Source organism: Ylistrum balloti, unplaced genomic scaffold (genome assembly GCF_031769215.1).
Source record: "Ylistrum balloti isolate Yb309-2 unplaced genomic scaffold, AGI_CSIRO_Ybal_v1 Utg370584, whole genome shotgun sequence".
In the NCBI taxonomy this organism is placed as follows: Eukaryota; Metazoa; Mollusca; class Bivalvia; order Pectinida; family Pectinidae; genus Ylistrum; species Ylistrum balloti.
Genome location: NW_026782363.1, coordinates 718463 through 736861, shown reverse-complemented (window position 1 = coordinate 736861; position 18399 = coordinate 718463).

Genomic DNA, 18399 nt, shown 5'->3' with positions numbered 1-18399 from the left:
GTACAAGAGGTTAGCGATTTGAGAAAATTATAAACAATAGCAACCTGTTGTACACTAATGAACATTTTAATCAATGTTTCATCCTTTAATAGATGAAGGTGTGAATAAAATGATAATGTAATGTTGTATCACATAAGTAATACTAAACAGCTATTGACAGAATTTATTTATGTAGCTGATATCTTTTTATTCTTAGTTTTTAATTTTTCTTAAAACAGTTGCAAAATCTGTTCATGATATGTTCTTGTACATAGACATTTTTGGTCCATTTGACGATGGGGTTTACAACCACAGCCTAATTACTCATAGGACTAATCATTTTCAAATGCATCTTAACCGCCATCCTCTTGTTTTTATTAGTTGTGTAGGTCACTTCACTTAAACAGCAAGTTGTGTTTAGAGAGGAACAATGAAAAGAAATGTTACCTTTCAGACTAGATCAAGGTCGGTATCATCAGGGATCTTAATAAGTCATGGGTCACTTGCCACTTTTTCAGGTTATATCAAGCAACGCTAAACACCTTGCAATCGTGTGTCACGCCCCTTTTATTATCTAGAAGAAGGATCTTTACTCTTTCTGATGAATGTCATTATGAACCGATCCTTATAATTTTGTCCTTTCCAATTAAATGTAAGATTAAATTCGTACTTAGTGTGAATTCATCATATGCTTATCAAATTTGCGTCAAATATCTCTGACATAAATTAATAGATTAGTAAGTAAGTTTCCAGTTATATGAGAAAAATTAACTGAAAATGAAGTTACTTCAAAGGGCAAATATAGAAACTTTTTTTTTCTGAAAAGATACAATACCCTCAGTCAGTATGTCATTAATTACAATCAGATAAAACAAAACTGCATTAGGTTTGATTGCAAGAAAACACTAGAAAGAAACACGTGTATCCGGTTTCGGATTTCATTTATTTATAACAAATTTTATTGCGAAATTGCACAAAAGGGTTGGGCATAAGGCATGACCTATAAAAGTGGTTTCATTGGATCCAGTTACAGTGTATTATTTTGATGAAATTTGAAAACACAAATAATGAAAACATCAATTCAACTGATTAGAAACAACAGACATACAAACTCCGTCAACTCAAATTAAATACCAAATATTACGCATTCATACAACTCTTTCGACTAAAGGAATTGTTACAAACATTTACACAACTTTAGCATTCACCCTCAGCATTATTAGTGACTGAGAGAGAGAGGGGGGGATGTATTTGTATTGCATTAAGTTTTCAATTAATCTATTAGTAAATGAAATTTGAATGTAATGAAAGTATAATAATGGCCTTCGGATGGATAAAAGATTAGTCATTATCATTAGAAGACAAAGCATAATTACTAGAAGTAAGTAAATCAACATTTGAATATCCAATACGATTAGAAATATAATTTCTGTAGTGCCTAAAGGTACTGGGGTCAAACTGTTATCACGTTGACTAGGGTTAACTTGTATATTAATGAATGATGTAATGACGTTAACAAGTAGTCTGAAGTTAAGTGATTTATTATTCTATATATCAAAATTGATCTAATATGTTTATTACGACTAACTTTTGATTTTTTTTTTAAGATTTTCTTCTTAGATCAATTATTATTTTCATAATCTTTTTTCAGATTCTTATAACAAATGTTCTTCCTAAAATGTGCAATCATTCCAAACTGACGATTGTAGTATATATCTAACATAGTAAATGTAAACAAATTCTAAAGATTTTCCCTCAACTGACATGCGTAAACATTTAATCTTTTGCAAGATTTGTCAAATGGATTATACATATGATCACATCAAGTACACTTAGCATTAAATATTTGTCCTTATTGTTTGTGGAAACAATTTTCACTTATCTCCTTATTATCAAAAATGAGCATGGGGTTGGTTCTATTTGTACTCGTAATAGTTAGAGCAATTACATTGGAGGGGGGTTCGAAAATAATCCCATGCTTTAGTGTAATCATCATTTTAATCATCAATTGGAGTTAGAAGATCATCATTAACAATAACATAGTGAGAAGGGTCATCAGCAAAAATTGTCATTAGGATTAAATTCATGTGTAATGTCATCAATGGATAACAGGAATAAAAATGAACCAATAACAGAATCCTAAGGGGCACCAACAGAACTCGTTTTAGAGGTAAAACATCACATTGTTCTATGTCACATAAATTACATTCAAATCATTGACAAAGATTCCTAGAGATACCATATTTGCTTACTATTCCCAGCAATACGTCTGTAATTACTGGGATCTTCCTCAGATTCTTTACCGTTATATAAAGCAGTAACACTAGAGGATTTCCAAGACTGGGGAATTTTACAAGACGCCAATTGTTTTCTGAAAGAATATTCTAAACGAAAGACTCTTGACAAGTATAAAGTAAACTTTATCAGGTCCTGCAGGTTAGTTATTTTTATTATCTATATAGATCCTGATCGGTTGACTGTGATAAAATTTCAGATTACTAAGGGGAGGTAAGTCAAATTCAAACAAAGAAGAGAGTAAATTGTTTAAAGTTTCAGCCTTATTCATTAGATTAATTCTTATGTTATAACTAGGTTTGAGAGGACGCGAGGATGATGACGATGTATTTGAAATAGTACTAACGGACTTTGCGATACGCCACCTTTTACCTGGAAGAATTTATTCAACTGATAGGATATACTACGATTTGTCGGATTAGTTCATGGTAGTATTACGAGGGATTCTATAATTTAACCATTCACGGTTTCTATTAGAAGATTTTGCAATTTTATGTAGTCTATTTGTAACCCTGAACGGTTATACATTGATATCTTACTTTAAAATACTATGCAGACACTCAACACAGTCATATTACGATGACAATGTGGTAACCAGTTGATATGCTTACACTTAATGCTAAGCTTTCAATAGGAAATAAGCACCAACATTTTCAGGACATTGCTATTTAATTGATCACATTGGCGCACGTTACGTACCGTGACCAAAATTGAGAAATTACCAGTGAAGTTCACAAATACAGGGTCTCCCATATTAGCTGTCTCTTGTTTTATGCAGGGAATATACATACGTTATTGTTCGCATTTTAAAATGACATTAATTGTTAAGATAAATTTGTTTTCCAAATTATGTATGGACATAGTCTGTAACTTCGGGAAAAGAATTCGACTTCAATACACGGAAAATTTCAAATCTGGTATTTATGACCTTTTTATTAAATTGAGTTATGATTCCGTGTCCGAACAGACCTGATCCATACCTCATTTCATAGAACAAATATTCATCTTTTCGTGTTACAAACGTTAGAATTGACATGCCTTCACAACGACTGAAACCGAGCCTCTTGATACAGCCTAAGGAGTTACCAGCCGCGTCCAATATGTGCTGCAAAGAAGAGCCCCGTTGAATTTGAAGAACAAAACCAAGAAAACTTGGCATGAAAGAGTTCCATTTTTGCTGATGGCATACCGGGTGAGTGTACAAGAAAGTATTGTGTTTAAATCAAACTTCCTCACTTAAGATGTTTAAAAGCTCCGTGGCGTAATGGTTTTGGCGGTATCTTTGGAAGATAGCGATTTGGGTTCAAAGATCTTAGTTCACACATCAGTGCTTAAACCCATTTAACTACAACTCGACATTGAAAATATACATGTAGTTATTATGGATTCGATGTTGCTGTATTGCCAGTTAAGTCTTTATAATTTTTAATATTTGAAATAGATCTGCATTTATTTGGATTCATAAATATGTAAAGTTTTAACACATTTCACCGAATGTGGGCAGGCTTAGACTGGTGTAAAATGTCGAGGTTTTCTCGCTAAGGGTTGTTAGTTTCGCATGAAAACTTTCGGTTGTTGAAGGCGATCACAGTCCAAAATTCCATTCAACCTACTATATTATGTCATTTGTTGTCAACGACAGGTATGCTTCTATGAACGTATTAATACTATTAGCTTAAATATTAAGTAAGAACATACATTCATTAACTCAGTTGCTTGAGTCCTTTAAAAAGAAAATAGCACGTGCTCAGATGAACTCATCTTCCACTGATTTCTGCTGGTAATGTGTAATATTTTTCAAATGAGAGCAATTCATTCGTGCCAATGGATAACGTAATTACTGATTTAAAGTTGAATTTCTTATTAAAATATCAAAGATTACCTTTAACGGTTGTTGACTGGCTAAAGACATAATTACATAATCATCATATTCATAGTCTCCGGGATACACAAGGCTGTGGAAAACAAGCATGGAAGAGTAGTTGTTTGACAACACGTTTTCTTCAAAACAATTTACCTTGTCTCGTAGATTATCTTATTTGACCCACAATGGCCAGGTTACCAAATTTTTATGACCAGCATCCTGAGCAAGGGAAGTTAATCTCACAAACTGGGTCATGAGAAGGCAACAGCCTTCAAACTAAATTGAATAATTTTGTCTAGAAAATGTAAAAATAAAGATATATATATATAAGTATTTGACAACTCCATCAAAAATATTACATCAACTTCAAGATATTTATCATTAATACAATTTTAAAAGCACAGGCATTTCTCATTACAAGGATTTCATAGCACATTTCTCAGCACAGTTCATCGCATAAATTTTGAAATTGTCAGCTCCAGATTGATAGGTAATACATGGAACACAGGCTTCCGCATGCATTCAATATCCTCTGACACTGTGCCGTACTCTTGTCAGTTTCAATGGTCATTGGCTTTGATGCAGCTTATATGACAATCTCTTCCTTAGGTACATGTTTCATTTGACAACACGTGATCCACTAAACACAGCACTACTGGCGGCTTTTTACCTCAACATCACAGTCTGCAATACCAAAGGTACATAGATGAACAGCAGTGTGGACCCTTCCTGGGATGTCACTTTCTGTCCATGTCTCAAATAAATGGTGTCTAGAAAAATGTATCAGTGTTGAATGTTTACATGGATAATTGGCAGTTTATTTGTTTTTCAATTTTGTTTGTCGCGAGAATCTTTAGAATAAGAAACAAATATAATCATTAACTGTTAGAGACTTAAAATATAATGCAAATATATAGAGTCTTAAATCTCTAAAACTTCCGTGTATGAGTTTCACGTAAATTAAACATACTTAATTTTCAGCTCTATTGGTTACGACCTCTTTTGAGTAAGTTTAAGTAATACACCTGAATGTAGATGTGATAACCCGAGTGGAAAATTGTAGACAATCTTTGATTTGTGTCTAATACACTCAGAACCGATATCTATCAATAGGGAACCGCAATGAGAGCAGTTTTACCACATATCTTCATCCTGTGGGAAATGCCGTCCTGCTCGCCCTCCCGGATGACCAGCGTGATCACTCTCGTAACTTTCTCAAGAGCTACTCTGCCAGTGTCTGTCATTTCGCGGGCAACGTGGACAACTTTTTCATAAAACCCGTCGAAATGGCTTGCAATTGCATCGTCGGACATCCACGACGGTAGTCACTGGAGCCGAATGGTCACCCTTCGCCTTTCACCCGGCTCCGGTTGCAGGGTGAACTGTTCCCTCTCAATGGTGCCAGCCGTTACTATCCGGTCAACTTCGCTTTTGGAGGAAACCGTGGTTAACCAGGAATTCGACTCCTCATATCTAAAAACAGACTTCAGCTCGCCGGCAGGAATTCCACCATGAAGAAGAGCCTTCACAATCTCAAAACTGGATACCGAGTTTCTCCTGAAACATGATACGTTGAACCATACTGAACATCCCAAAACATCAAGGTCGATGTGCGCATCAGCCATGTTCATACAAAATGAGCCAACCAAAAAGGTTCACAATTGGCTTCGTGTTGAAGACGTGTTAAAATCATGTTTTTCTTTTCTATATATACAATAAGAAAAATCTTAAAGGCGGTGTTTCAAATACATTTTTTTCAAATTACACTAATTTAATAATACCAACGAAATCAGAGAGCGAAGTAATGTCGGGTATTTCATTTTGTAAATTGTGACAATTAAGTTCGGTTTTCACATTCGTTTAACTTATTGCGTTTAATTAGCTTCAAAATCTTACCATATTGCATATTTTTCTTTTCTTCTTTTTTATTTGTGAAAATATTGCTACGTAGTTGGTCATTTTAAACATGAATATCTCTGAAGAGGTCGGTTTTGTTCGTCGCACTGAATTTTAAGTGTACCAGGACGTTGTATGCTAATGACACTACCCCCGCATAGCCGATTTCATTAACCCAATATGAGAAATACACTTAAGGGAGGACGGTAGTCCAGTCTTGTCTCAAAAAGACACTTTTTAAAGCGCCACCATGTCTAAAGTTGACAAAATATTTAAATGAGTTATTCAATTATGTAAATTGAATTTGACCCTATATTTCCAGTCTATACTTAATCGGAAACTAAATTTTATTTTCAAAAAGTAATTAGTAAGGATTAGAAATTTTAGTTTTCAATTTGCCAGTGATAAGAACATAAAGAACTGCAGATTTACTTATTACCTTTACATTTTCTATTAAACTTTTTTTTATTATCATTATTGAAACGTAGTAAAAGGTTAAAATTAACTTGTTTACATTTCATTTAATAATACATGACCAGCAAGTTAAAAGTGATTAAACCCAGTATGAGATTTTGTAACGATTATATGTAACTCATGGAAACTGTAAATACACACTGAAAGCGTCGTTTTATACTGTAATACAGGTTCTATTTAAGAAACAAGAGGCCTACAGGCCTACGGGTCATCCGACTATAAAGACCTATAGATGAAAGACGTCAAATAACTTACTCAACTGCAAATTTGAATAAATTATATTCTTTATACATGTTCTACACAAATACCATTACTCCGGACATATTGCTTGTTGAAAACGCATGCTACATGCCCAATATCAAGACCCTTGCTTATGCATTTCTACACATTTGACCCTTGTGACCTTGAAAGTGGACCAAGGTCATTCATATTAAAAGCTTGGGTTCCCTTCATCCCATTATCCTACAGGTGCAATATCAGCAGCTTGGGTCTTTTTGGTATTTGACCCTTGAGTCCATGGAAGTGGATCAAGGTCATTTATATTAACAAATTATGTAGTCCTTTATTCAATTATGCTACCGGCCCAATATCAGCATCCTGGGCCTTTTGATCATTTATACTTACAAATTTGGTAACCCTTCATCCTAGTATGCTACAGGCCTAATATCAGCACCCTGGATCATTTGGTTATTGAGAACGTGTTTAAAGATTTCAACATATTGACCCTTGTGACCTTGAAAGAAAGTCAATGTCATTCATATTAACACAATTTGTAGCCCTCCATCCCACCATGCCACAGGCCCAGTATCAGCACCTTGTCTGTGATCATGATTTGATCTTTACAGATGTCTTGGTTGGATAGCCTGGCTGTGTACATGATGCACGGGTATTTCAAAACAGTAGTTCTAGATTTGGGGTGAAATTAAAGGAGCTCACCCTCATTTGCAAGGCAATGGTGCATACCTCATAGCTGGTAATTATGCAGACATCCTTGCATGGCTGCTAACATGAGTGTAAAATGTTTTGACACTTGTATAATCATAATACCTATTGTTTCTTGTAATAATTTTAACACTCACTGATTCACGTATTGACAAATGATTGTGCCATCAATCTGGCAATCCACAGAAGTTGATGTATCAATTGTTGGGTTTCTTGTAAGAAATGACACATTTACTGACGCAACTCAACAGTAAAAACAATGTTTACATTTGAAGATCAGAGGAGAAGAACATGATGGCACCAATAGACAGAGACAGATAATGTATATATACAAAGTGAAAATTAAGTGAAAGGTAAAGTTTAACGAGGAAAATAACTATGTTATATTATTTAAAGACTTGTATTTTACATGAGAAACATTTACCTTCAGAGTAATGATAATAGACAATCCATACATACAGAGTAACAATTTAAATGTGGCACTAAACTTTCCATCTCAGTTAATGTAGATTATCCTTTAAGTAGTATCAACAGAACATTACACCCATTACAACTTCTCTGTCTATCAGTCCATTTCTGACGCCTTACATGGACATGGGAAACCTGACTATTCTACAAGAAATTTTAAACATTCCGCAACACGAAGCACAATTGAGTGTAGCTTTGCGCAAAGGCAGATTGAGAAAAATACATCATATGAACTTATTATGCATACATGATATTTACAGACTTGTATTTACAAACTTGGATTTGCGTGCTGTATTTGCACAATTTTGTTCTAACGAGCAATGGTTTAGAGGACATGGAGGAAAACAGGAAATTGCAACAAGAATAATTTCAAATAACAAATTACATAGTTTGCACATTTTTAGAGATCAAATATATTTAAATATTTGATATGGAATTCAAGGTTTTATTCTCTTCTACTGATTTTTTTATGTTTGCAAAATTTACAAATCCTTCAAACACTCTTTCAGACGCTGTTTCCTTTGCAAACCTTTAACTTTTTCTCTGATAACTTTCATGGCTCCTTTCATTCTTCAAATACCTCCTTAAACTTCCTCTCACCTGTGTATCGTACAAATCCAACAATCGGGACATCAAGGCAGGCTTTCATCATGTCTTTCTTTCACGTACTCTTGTGCTTCCGCTCCTTGCTTTCTGTCTTCTCTCATATCTCTCAAAACATACTACTCTCTCTCTCTTTTTCTACCCTTCTGGCGTTTCTCTTTCTCTCCCTCCTCCGTTCCTTGCATACTTTCTACTACAATAACGGGATTCACATTTGGATTCTTACCTATACATTCATCCATTTCTCTTTTACACAGCAAGTCTTCCCTTCTGTTCCCAGATTTGTAGTTAGGAGTCTTGGTCTCCTTGTACAGTTTTTCAAGTTTTACAAAATTCCCTTTAGCTTGTTCCCAATTTATAACTACATCACACTATGATTGAACCGATAATGCAATACCTTTCTAAATAGATATTTTAGTAAAGCGACCACTATCGAATCTCTCTTGAGCATTCTTTTTCGCTTCTAGTAGACATCTGGTGGTTCTGTCAGTCCAAATGAACTTGTCTCCAATAAAAGGAAAGTACAGTGTTGAACACTGAAATAACAGTAATAATTATAGAATACCATTCTTTCGTCTTTCAACTACCATGTCTTCTTTCTTGCCGTCTACTCTTCGGAGTTGGAATACACTTGATAGCTCTATCAGGTCATCAGCCTCGCTGAACTTATTCAGAAAGTCTTCACTACCTAACGATCTTCCTTTGTCTCCTTCTTACTTTGGTATTGGTGACCGTAAACTAAACATTACTCATACAAAGCTTAGACATAATTGCAGTTCCCTTAATTACGACTTATTTCGGATGAACCATGTGGATACCCATACATGTGTATGTGGAAATATGTGTGAAAATGTCTATCACGTTTTCTTTGAATGCCAGCGTTATAATGTTCACAGAAATGTCCTTTTCCAACGTTTAAATGATATGAATTTACAAGTTCACTGTGACTTAGATCTGCTCCTTAATGGAAATGATCAACTATACCTTGAACCAAACTCTGAAATTTTTACGAGTATATATAAAAAAAAAAGTAGCAACAGGTTTTAACCATGAAACTCTGTTATAATATTACTTCCAATGACGTCATCCCTTCTAACCACCCCATCCCCACCCCACATCTCTCTCTCTCTCTCTCTCTCTCTCTCTCTCTCTCTCTCTCTCTCTCTCTCTCTCTCTCTCTCTTTAAAAACATATTAGCCAATATTTATGTAAATTATTGATGACTTGATATTGTGATGTTTTTGTTTTGTAATGTATTGAAGAAAGGGCAACTATAAGTTGAAATAACTTGTGCCCGATCCTTTTGTAAATAATTTACAATAAAATATGTTTAATTCAATTCACTGAAATAGAAAGATTTCCATTAACAAGAGGTCCAATAAACCTGCATAACTGACATGTTATCAACTGCTTTTCATTTTTGTACCGGTCAATCATTTTTACTTTTCATCTCTAATAATAATGAAATAGAAGGTTTATTAGAATTAGAATTTGATGGAAATATTTTAGATTTCACTGATAGTCACAGACATCTAGGTGTTATTCTCAACTCAAGTATTAAATGTGGGGATCATATTGAAGTGATTTACTCATCTGTTATGAAAAAAATAAATGTTTTGAGAAAATTGAAATTTGTATTGAAACGGGATGCGCTTTTAAGAATTTATAGTACTTTTATATTACCCATTCTAGAATACGCTTGCGAATTGTGGGATGGTTGTTCAAATTTGGAATCTGAAAAATTAGAAAAAGCCCAATGTGAAGCAGCTAGAATGATTACAGGCCTTCCTTCTTATGCTAGTATTCATGCTTTGAATTTTGAAACGGGTTTAGAAACTTTGTCTTCTAGAAGGAAAAGAAGAAAACTTCAACTCTTCTACAAAATGCATACTAAGCAAACACCTGAATATCTTTCCTCATTATTTTCCTCTATTGTACAAGATCAAGCTCAATATTCTTTGAGAAATAGTAATAATTATAGAATTCCCTTTTTCCGTCTTTCTACAACTAATTCTTCTTTCCTGCCGTCTACTATGCGTTGTTGGAATAATCTGGATAACTCAATCAGGTCGTCATCCTCATTATGTGTTTTTAGAAAGTCTCTAAAACCTATCGATCACATTTCTCCGCCTTCTCATTTTGGGATAGGTGACCGTAAATTTAATATCATACTAACGAAACTTAGACACCAGTGCAGTTCTTTAAATTATGATTTATTCAGGATAAACCTTGTGGATACCCCCAGTTGTTCTTGTGGACATTTTTTAAAATAAAAATCATAGCTTAAAATTTCATGAGATTATTAATATTATTTTTTCTTTATATCAAAATAGCGTAAATTTGCGGGTATAGTGGCACTCGGGTATAGAGCGCAGGTACGTTATTTTAAACAATATATATATATATATAATTTAACTATGGATTACCGGTTACCGCGATTCAACAGTTGGTGTTTTGATCCATCAATAATTAGGAAACCACATCGAGCGTGACCCTACTTATGTAAATTCACGCAGGTGCCTGATTTAACGAGTATGGAAGGCTATGTTAATGGGATAATTAACGGTTATTAACAGGTAACACATGACAATGACAAATGATAAATATTTTATTCTCATAAACAAAGTAGTGTAGAGAATTTAAATACAAGTACAAGTAGGATATATGCAATACCACAGTTACATCACATTAGTTAAATGGCGTTAGTTTTCCGAGTTTAGCCGATCATTAATTAATGTTTCCTTCGTGACAAATGTCGCAAACCGCGAGGTATTGTGGCGAGTCAAAAATTGTTCTTCACGCACTTTTCTCCCTCATGAGAATTTTGAAAAGTTGTCAGGTATGTATTATTTATCACTCATGTTGATCCGGATGGAAGCGCGCGGGGGTCATACTTTCGGAGGAAACCGGTGTACCCGGGGAAAACTTACGTGGTCGAGAAGGTGACCAAATGTGACACAAATGTGGTTGACATGCAGAAAACAAATAATAGCATTATATATGCAACTGATTTATTATTTCAATTTCTTCGATGCACAAGGGCCATTTTTAATGGGTCTATGTTTACATTCCTAAATTGTTATAGCAGTGTGTTCATGTACTTGTTGTGCATAGCAGACGATATGCCAAACAAAAGTATTATTTAAATTTGGCTGTATCAAATGAAGTCCCGATAAGGCATACCATGCAACAATTCGCTGTAATATCGATAGGTTACTTATAAAATCTGTTGACAAACAATGAAAAAATGAAATTGCAGCTAGGTACAGAAGCATGCAATTCCATTTCTGGATGAAATATCGCACCCGTCAACGATCCAATCAAAAGGCATTCATAATTTTGTTCAGATTTAAAACATTACGGTATTGTGGCAGGTCACACCAACCATTCCTAAGGTAAACAGTACAGAGGAAAAACAGATAGGGTTTGCTATTGTTATCGTGGTTTAGAAGCATCTGTGAATTTATTGTCAAGATATATTCCTGAAATGTCATTCTGTTTGGTTTTGTAAGAATCTTATCATTTTCGCTTAGGAGTTTTCGTCTTCCATAAAATTCACTAACGCGAATGCGACCTATGATTCGCGCAAGCTGAAACGAAGAAATGTTAGCGACTCCGACATGCGCGACTACTGCATTATTCAGGTTACATCTTCAAAACGCTTTAGTTGAAGGTCGTCTGCTATGGCTTTCATATTAACGTCGATGAGCTGAGTTGGCGAGTGATACAAATTACAGCCCGGTACCGCCTGGTACTGTCCGGAACCGCCCGGGAATTAGATATCGACCGCCCGGGTTTTTATTTCTGATTTGAAACTTTCAGACTCTCTCACATGTAAACATATTACCAAATCCAATATCTCAGTCAAAAAATGGTAAATAACATAAATCTTCGATATCGCAACACTGCGCACGCATCGTGTTATTTGCAATATAAATATAAATTAAAAACTGACCTAATTATTACCATTTGAAATCATTGATATCGCAACTCTTCGCTTGCATCCTGTCCGGGTTTTTATTTCTATTCGTCTATCGTTTAATATGTTTTATCTACATCCAGGTGAATGAAATGAATATCATAACCTAGAAATATTGTAAAAATATTTAAAATGACCTCCCGGGTTTTCATTATTTATATATTAAAATTGATGTGACAATTCAAAAATAATGAGAAAATTGTTCACTGTTTCACACTCGTGAATAATAACCACTGATATATCATGAAAAGATGAAATAATCGGTAACGGTAACAAATTTTTTTTTTTTAAATATGATAGAAAAAATATTAAAAAATGATAGAATTATTACCATTTAAAGTCATGGATATAATAACATTTGGATTGTTGTTTACAATTTGGACAACCCAGCCTTTATGTTTATTCCCGTATCTATCTAACTTATCACATAGATATAACAACTAGAGTATATACTTATCAAGAAATAACGAAAAAGTCACATGGGAAGCGTATAACTCGAGCGTCAATGGGACTCCCTAAGAAGAATCGGTGGCCCTAATAAAGGCCTTTTTGTTTATCTTAGACGAATCGTTGAACTGTAGCGATGACACCGAAGAAAATCGTTCTGGTTCCAAATCTGTTACGATGAACCCCGTCTTCTCAGAAAAGGCTGCTCTTCATAAACTCGTGATTCCAAAAATGGAAATCACTTTGGCCACTGTACTGTTTCAACATGAAGTTGTCTTGGAAAAAGGGACCTTACAACCACTTGTTGAACTCCATTATACTGCTGTTACATTTTGATTTCGTGGTTCCTAATCTTAGTCTTGTGATGATAATATCTTCTAACTTATTTCCTCCTGAAGCTTTTGATTAGTATTAGGTCTATCTATAATTTGCCTTCAGTTGTTGGATCATTCCAATTTTTTCCATGTTTCTGACCATTTTATTATTGAATACAGTTTCAGATTACGATGTTGTCTGTGTCACGGAGATACTGATATACCCCTAAGTGGTTATAATTTACACCGTAAGGACCGTGGAACACCGGGAGGGGGCGTAGTTGTTTATACTTCCAGTCTCTTGTGCACCCGTCGTAGAGCTGATTTGAAATTTCGGGAAGGTGAGATGATTTGGACAGAACTCCAGTTTTCAGAGCAGAAATATCTTCTCTGTACTGTGTATAGACCTCCACATTGTGTTAATCCCTTTTGGAATTTTTTCCGACACTCAATTGAAAATGCTCTTAATGAAACTTCACATGTAGTAATTGTTGGCGACATAAACGTTGACCTTTTAACTGCTAGTTGTAATCACGTACTTGTTGATATCCTCGACTCCTTTCATCTATCGAATATCATCCACAGACCAACACGTGTAGGACGCACTAGCTCGACCTTACTTGACCCAATTATACTGTCCGACACGTGCACTTTTACCTATTCTGATGTAATTGAAATAGACAGTGACATTTCTGACCATAAGGCGACAACCGTTGAATTAACTGTTAGGACGAATTTTAGAAGGACATAAGAAAGGAAAATAAGATGCTATAAAGATGCAAATTACGAATTATTAAATTATAAATTAGACGAAACAGACTGGGTGGACTTATACGCGACTGCTAACTCACCTGATGATATGTGTGACATTTTTACAACACGATACCTCGACATAGCTAGTGAATGTATACCGACCCGGACGGTGACGATTAGACCTAATGACAAACCCTGATTTGACTCAAACTTACGACAGGAAATTCGGAAAAGAAATCGACTACTGAAATCATATAAATCTAACCGTTCAGACATAAATTTAGCTAATTTCAGGAAACAACGTAATCATGTGAATAATCTTAAGAAACGAACAAAGGAACTTTTCTATGCTGATATAAATGGTATTTTAGACAGATATTCCAACTCAAATCCTCGAAATTTTTGGAAAATAGTCCGTAAATTAATAAAAACTTCCGATGTTTCTAACATTATACCTCCTATTAGAGATATACACGGCAATATTGAAATGGCCGATGATAGTAAGGCTAATATTCCAAATGATTACTTTGTTTCCATTTCTACTATTGACGGCAATAACAATGAAGTACCGACAGTAGAACTACGGACAGACTCCACTATCTCTGACATTCAGTTTGAATTGAATGACATAATTGACATACTGAAATCATTAAATATAAACAAAGCTGTTGGTATAGATACAATTAGCCATAATATGTTAAAAAAATACAGCAAATTCAGTAGCTTTACCATTGTGTCTTATATTCAGATCATCTCTGGAAACTGGGTTTTTTCCTAAATTGTGGAAACACGCATTAGTTATGCCATTATTTAAAACTGGAGATAAACACAGTTTTACTAACTATAGACCAATTTCACTACTTAGTACTGTCGGGAAAGTTTTTGAACGGTTAGTTGTTAAATACCTTAATAACTATTTATTAGAAAATTAATTAATATACAAGTTTCAGTCTGGTTTTCAGCCTGGTCACTCGACGGCTCATCAGCTTATTGAAATTTATCACACTTTATGTGAAAATCTAGAAAAAATGCATCCTACGTGTTTAGTTTTTTGTGATATATCGAAAGCGTTCGATCGTGTGTGGCACAAGGGACTGGAGGTGCAACTAGCAAATTATGGTATAAGTGGTAAACTTTTAATTTGGCTTGTAAATTATATAAGTGACAGAAAACAGCAGGTTTGCGTTGGCAACTATAAATCTTCTATCGAAATGACTAAATCTGGTGTTCCACAAGGTTCTGTACTTGGTCCTTTATTATCTATTTTTATATTTTAATGATATATCTGATAATCTTCAAAGTCTCTCAAAGTTGTTTGCAGATGATACGTCGTTATTATATTCTAATCCATCCCCTTACAATGTTGAAACTGTAATCAACAATGATTTAGAGTATATTCAAAATTGGGCGAGAAAATGGCTTGTAAAATCCTTAAAAAACAGGGGCATTACTTATCCATAACTCTGAATTAGATTATGCGATTGATATTAAATTTGATGATGTTAGTGTGAATTTTGTAGATAAACATAAGCACTTGGGAGTTATATTGGACGGAAATTGTAAATGGACTAGCCATATTGATGACATTTGTAAAAAAAAGTATCAAAGCAGATTAGTGTTTTGCGTAAACTAAAATTGATGTTAAGTCGGCAAACTTTGTATAGAATATATACTTCTTATATTATACCATTGTTAGAATATTGTTGTGAGGTGTGGGATGGGTGCACTCTCGGTGATACAGACAAATTAGAAAAACTCCAATTAGAAGCTGCTCGTGTAATCACGGGATTACCGTCGTACACGAGCAGAGAGTCTCTATACTCCGAAAGTGGTTTAGAACCACTTACTATTAGACGATCTTTTTACAAAATTAAACACAATATAGCACCCAATTACCTAACATCTCTCCTTCCACCCTTAGTCTCAGAAAACTCTCAATATAACCTTCGGGATGCTAATAATTACTCTATACCCAATTACCGTTTACAGCTTACAAATTCCTCCTTCTTTCCCTCTACAATCCAACTATGGAATCAGTTAGATAATGAAATCCGACAAAGTGTAACACATTCGTCTTTACAACATTCTCTTCGTAGTGTTAGACATACTCAAATTCCCTTCTATTATCTAATTGGTGACAGAAAAAATAACATTTTACATTCTAGATTAAGAAACAGATCAAGCGCACTAAATAATGATTTATTTCATGCTAATTTGGTTAATTTTAAACACTGTCAATGTGGAAATTCTATTGAAGATGCACATCATTTCTTTTTTTTAATGTATTAATTATGCCGATCAACGTTCACAGTTGTATCGTGAGCTAAATGATTTCATCCCTCTGGACCTGCACCTTCTGTTATTTGGAAATTCTCATTTGTCTAAACTGGAAAATGAAACTATTTGTCAATCAACCCAACTGTATATTAAAAATACTAATAGATTTAATTAGACCTTATTTTATAGTCAATTTATATTTGGTCTTTCCTGACTCGGGTGACATATGTTTGAGAAAAGTTATTCCAGAAGGACCAGCAAGTGACAAGGAGAAAGACATCGGTGGCACGGGATGTGATAGACAATAGATAGGTTTGAACGACAAGAACAGTGGATCAGTATTTATAATGGTGATTGTCACCCGACTCGGGTTAGACAACATTACTTATTGTTCTTAGTAAGAATTATATGTAGTTTTCAAAACGTATATGCTCTCTCTCTCTCTCTCTCTCTCTCTCTCTCTCTCTCTCTCTCTCTCTCTCTCTCTCTCTCTGTTTATAATTGTATATATACTGAAACGAAAAAAAAACGCAACTTGGAAAATTGTTATTAATTTTGTATTAAATATACATAGCTGTATAAAAATCGCGGAAATAAAAGTGCACCCTGCCTATCACCCTAACCAATGTTCAAAATCAACCAGGTGTGACAAGAAACCTATGCACATCCGGCGCGGTAAAAACATCAAAAACCGTGCCTGTACAAACATATGCGTTCTTTTTCATTCAAACCAGTATCAATTTATCACTAACATCGAGACACATCATCGCCAATACTTTTGCAAACAATAATTCCTTTTACAATTATGCCACGGTTATCACAGGTTGATAGAGGACGTGCTATCGCGATGCTTATGGCAGGGAGCACGCAACTTCACGTCGCTCGACACTTCAGAGTTCACAAATTGACTATTAGTCGATTAGTTTCACGTCTTAACGCCACAGGAAGAGTCGATGACCGGCCGAGATCAGGACGTCCACGCGTAACGTCGCGACGTCAAGACCGGGTTGTTAGGCTGACACACTTGCGTAACAGGAGGTTAACGGCTGCTGAAACGGCAAGAATACGATTGGTAATCATAACCATCTTATTCATCCCCAAACAGTGATCAACAGCCTGCGTGAGGCTAATTTGCGTGCAATGCGACAGTACGTTGGTTTACCACTAACACCGCAACGTCGAGCACGTCGTATGCAATGGTTGACGGCACATATGCTCAGACGTTTTCCTATGAGACGTTGGAGGTCCATGCTCTTCACCGATGAATCTCGATTCACGTTATTTCGAGCAGATGGCCGTCAACGTGTGTACCGGCGTCGAGGCGAACGTTTTGCTGACGCCTGTGTTTTGGAGCATGACCGATTTGGGGGTGGATCAGTTATGGTTTGGGCGGGAATCTCCCATGGTTTGAAGACACCTTTGGTGATAGTCAATGGGAATTTAACGGCCGTACGCTATCGGGATGAGATCCTTAGGCCCCATGTTGTGTCGTTTGTTAGGCAGCATCATCTAATCTTGCAGCAAGATAACGCGAGACCACACGTTGCAAGAGTCTGTAAAGACTTTCTTGCGACACAGAACATTGTTCCTATAGATTGGCCTCCATATAGCCCCGATTTGTCCCCAATCAAAAATTTGTGGGATGAACTAGACAGAAGAATTCGCAATCGCCGTAACCCCCCAAATACCCTCCCTCAGTTAGCAAATGCACTCGTCCAAGAATGGAATAAAATTCCAATACGGACAGTCAATGCCCTGATGAACTCGATGCAATGTAGAATTAGAGATACTATAGCTGTTCGAGGAGGACACACACGATATTAGGGCACGGATTCAAAACTGCTGCCATTTCATCTTGGATTCACGTAGGGTACTACCAATCATGACCTTCTAGCGAAGTGACCTTTGCATAAAAATCTCTAAACATTTAGAGGATGTTACATCAATATTCAATATTAACTATTACATATGAAATTTAGACATAATGCTCACAAGTATTATTTTATTAAACCTACAATTTGAAGTTGCGTTTCTTATTCGTTTCAGTATATATGTGTATATATAACAATAGGCCATCATCAACATTTATATTAAATACTAATTACTTG